Raw genomic sequence first — 4,753 nt, forward strand, 5'->3', positions numbered from 1 at the left:
GTTAACTTTACTGACCTTTTGGTATGCGAGCAAATTTTGGCATAGTGCAAATGTATTTCACCTAGCGTAGAACCAACACAAGGACATATGCTACATCTTATAGTATAGCAAATGATTCTTCAGCAAACCATGGGCCAAAAGGTGCAAACCCATTCCATGAAGATCAGCACAGTTTACCAGTAGTATCCCATTGCTCCTTTCACGGCAAGTTTCTGTAGGCTCATTCAAGCACTCTAACATCTTCCCTTCCCCTCTAATTTCCAAAATTCTCTGTTTGTGTTTACAGATTTAACACTTCTGCTTTAGTTTTTTACTTGTTGCTCTACTTTTGCAGACGTTTCTCCTCACTACAAGAGCTCAGCACCAATGGTTTCACAGTTCCTCAAAGGCTAAGGTTGCAAATTCACCACTAGGCAGAAGTGTGCAGCGTAAATGAAATGCAATTGCTTGCAATGTACATATTGTGAACTGTCAAGCTTTTCACCCTTCCTAACTAGGATAATGAGCACTGCTATCTTCTGTTTATTGGAGAGATGTGCTATTCCTTTTAACTGTCTTGGAACATACACCAGTGACTTATGTTGTATTACATATGACTATTTATCTTACTTTTGCTTCAGGCTTATCTTCATATACCTAATATTTGTCTCCACTTGGATAAAAAAAAAGAGTGTAAATTCTAAAAGCTCTGTGTAAGCTTAAACATCTATAAATGTAAGCTGTCCTTCCACTCAGGCTGATGATGTGTCTTCATCCTATATAGGTAGCTAGGCAATACAGATATTTCCTCCTAAATTATAAAGTCTCAAAACCATATGGAAATCATATGTTTGCTTCTTTCTGAGAGTGACTTACTTCCAGCCATGTCATTTGGATCTTCCAGCCCTTGTAGAGCTGAAAAAGTAGATCCACTCTTGTCCCAGAGGGACAAGCCATAGTGATTTTTAAATGTGTTATATTGACTGTTTTCATATGTCCAGAAAATGACAGATTACTTTCCAGAGCTGTAATACATTGTTTTATTACTAACACTGATGATCTACAGCAATGCCAAGGTTACAAATTTGCTTTACGTAATTTAAAGTCCACCAGACTCCATATTGACTTTATTTTTTTTCTGAACAAAAGTCCTTTTGTCAATCAGTTCTTGGAAATTATAGATCTACTTGACAGTATACAAGCTTTCTTACTTAAGGCATGAATTAAACCTTGAAAATTAGAGAAAGCCTCATATTAGAAGTTCACTATTTAGAAAAAAAAAATTATTCTAATGAAGTACCTGAGCGTTTGTAGGAAGAATTCTAGTTCTGATCCAATCTTCTGCGGTTTTCATGCTCAAATATGCTCTTGTAGAAATAAATCTGAGCCAAAGTAATAGAACTGGATTTTTTTTTTTTTCAGCTGCATGCCTTCTGTAAAACTTGTTCTAGACTTCTTGGCAGATTTTATGATATTATTTTGATTTTCTCTATTTTTTATTTGTCTCTTTTTTTTTTTTTTTTTTTTTCCCCCCCACCCAGTATGAATTAATCTTTTTTCTATGTCAACATTTCTGCAAGGTTTCTCTAGTTAAGTGATTTGGAATTGTTGAATCTTTCTCTTTTTTAAAAATCAAATTATATAAACATTTATTATTGAAAATCTTAATTAGAGGAAGATGACAAGTCTTGAATGAATGCTAGATTTTAAAAAATGAGATAATTAGGTCATGGCTGCTGTCTTAATCCCCTAGGGTATATGAGCCTCAAACACTACAGGCCATGAAATTAAAATTACTTGAAAATTTCTATTGCTCAACAGAAAAAAAGAAAGTCTCATCTTGTGAATGCATTTCTTAAAATAGTAAGCAATAGCAGATTCTCTTCAGAACATGTTAATGTATTGGATTTGTGTGGCAATTTTTGGTAGTGAGATGTGTTATAGGGGTGGCGTCTGCGAGAAGCTGTTAAAAGCTTCTACTGTGTCCATTGCAGCCAATGCCACTGGCAAAGGCTTAGCCCATCAGCAACACTGGTAACACCTCTGGAATAACAGATTTAAGATGGAGGAAAAGCTTCTGCATAACAGCATTTCAGCCAGAGAAGTGATGAGTGAGAACATATGAGAACAACAGTCCTGCATATACCAAGCTCAGTGAAAGACTGGGAGGAGGTGCTCCAGGCACTGGAGCAGAGATTCTCCTGCAGCCCGTGGTGCAGCCCACGGTTAGGCAGGTTGTTCCCCTGAAGTCTGTGGAGGTCCATGGTGCAGCAGATATCCACCCGCAGCACAAGGAGGACCCCCTGATGGGAGCGGGTGGATGCCCAATGGAGTCTGTGACTCCATGGGAACCCAGCACTGGATCAGGCTACCGGCAGGACTTGGAGCTCCATGGAGACTGGGGCTCATGCTGGAGCAGGTTTGCTGTCAGGACCTAGGATCTCGTGGGGGGCTTAGGCTTCTTGAAGTGCTGCACACCATGGAAGGGATCCACACTGGAGTAGTTCACCATGAACTGCAGCATGTGGGAAGGACTCACCTTGGAGTTTGTGGAGGGCTGTCTCCACTGGAGAGACCCCATGCTGGAGAAGAAACAGAGTGTGAGAAGTCCTCCCCCTGGGGTGGAAGAAGTGGTAGAGACAATGTGTGGTGAACTGAGTGCAGCCCTTATTCCCCATCCTGCTGTGCTGCTGTGGGGGAAGAGGGAGAGAAAATGGGGAGTAAAGTTAAGCCTGGGAAGGAGGAGTTGGGGGAAGGTGTTTCAAGGTTGGGTTTTATTTTTATAATCCTATTCTGATTTAATTGACAGTAAGTTAAATTTCATTAGATTTACTCTCCCTTGACCAGCTAAGGAGGGGAGTGACAGAAAGGCTTTGGTGGGCTCCTGGCTTCCAGACAGGGTCAACACAGCACAGTTAAATAAGGTATTTTCATCTTCAAAATCTCCGCTGGTTCCAGGAAATCTGTTAGTGTGAGATGACAGAATGACATTTTTCTTTTTAGTGTTGTAATTAAATACTAAAAAAATAAATCAATCATACAGGAAATATTAATCTTGTTTAGCAACTGTTGAATTGATTTTAATAAACTGTGGTCAAAATTACTCTTTACTCAGACAAAAGACTAAAAATACACACATCTTTATGTGATCATTCATAAACACATGCCCTCTGCAAACTTATCTTTGTCTGTTGGGTATGATGCATGAGTTCTGCGAAACATCCCCACACTAACAGCACCCTAAGATACCTGTGATGTGAAGGCAACCCACTGGCCCAGTGTGGGAATTCCTCACCTTCATATAGAGAATTACCTAATGCAAAATATGCTCCTATGTTCAGAGTATCCTTACACAAGTTTTAAACCATTTCAGGCACTAAATCTTTGAAAATTTTATATCAAGATATTAATTATTAAGCCTGCTCAGTGTCATGTTCCCAAAAACATAATGTAGGTAAAACTAAGAGCTATTTTTGTGTTTCTGGAAAAAAAAGTTTGCAGCAACTGACTTGAAATATTTTTATTATCTTGTCTGACAATATTCTGCTTGGATTCACCAGGAGTTTGTTATCAGTCTGGTGGTCTGGACTGTCTGGGGATCTGGATGACATGCATATATGAGGTTGCAAAAGCTGTGTATTTTTCTCTGTAGCTGACAAAAATGGGACAGGTTTCTTGTCTTTCCTGCATGCAGCTAGACCTGATTTTGAAGGATTTTGCCACTTGAATATGCTTTAGGCTTTGCTAGTTTTTCTCCTCAGTAATCAGGTCTCTGACATCTGTGTATTTTTATCACTCTTGTATAATGAATATAAATGCAAATCCTGTAGATTTCACTAGTAGTCTTTGCTCAACTTTAGCAAGACTGGATGAAATATAACTGCTGAGTTCTTCCTCCCCAAATTGTCAAGATCTTGTATTTCTTTTTGTTCCTATGCTAAACAAATTTGAGACTTATTAGTTTTTTGAATGCCCCCCACTCCCAAATTAAATCTCACATGCGGGACTCATCTCAGATTCTAGTCCTAATGATCTAGTTAGGTTAATCTGGATCTAAGAGACAGACTATAAAGCTAAAGAGTGTGAAGATGTCACCTGCATTTACTTTTCTGTAGCACATACTGTATTTGAACTAGTGACCTGAGACTCTCTTTACAGTTGCTTGAGGAAAGTAAGAATCTAGATCCTTCCCAATGTCTGATTTAAAGTAGGATGAACTGTGCTACTGTTTTCATACTTAAATGTTGCTTATCTATCCTTCTTTTCTTGAAGACATTATTTTATGCATATAAGTATACTGGGCACAGATATAAAGAGGTGAAGCACTGATTAACAATATCAAAGCAAGTTTGTAACCAGTTATTTAGGAGGGAGAGAATGCCAGTATTTTCTTTATATGAGTAAACATAAAGTGGACAACAAAGCCTTCAGCAAAACTTTTTTACTTTCTGTCACATGCGGTCCTGAGACAGAATCACAAAATAGGGTTGGAAGGAGATCATCTAATAACTCTTCTGCCAAGGCAGCATTCCCTAGAGCAGGTTACACAGGAATGTGTCCAGATGGGTTTTAAATGTCTCCGGAGAGGGAGATTCCGGGACCCTCCTGGGCAGTTTGTTCCAGTGCTCTGCAACTCTCAAAGTAAAGAAGCTTTTCTCTATGTTGAAGTAGAACTTCTTATGTTTTAGTTTAGGCCATTACTCCTTGTCCTGTCATGGGGCATCACTGAAAAGAGTCTGGCACCATCTTCTTGACAGCCACCTTTCAGATATTT

The sequence above is a fragment of the Empidonax traillii genome, unplaced genomic scaffold (assembly GCF_003031625.1).
Source record: "Empidonax traillii isolate 1590-97213 ecotype Southwest subspecies unplaced genomic scaffold, ASM303162v1 scaffold229:size1690559, whole genome shotgun sequence".
Taxonomy (NCBI): domain Eukaryota; kingdom Metazoa; phylum Chordata; class Aves; order Passeriformes; family Tyrannidae; genus Empidonax; species Empidonax traillii.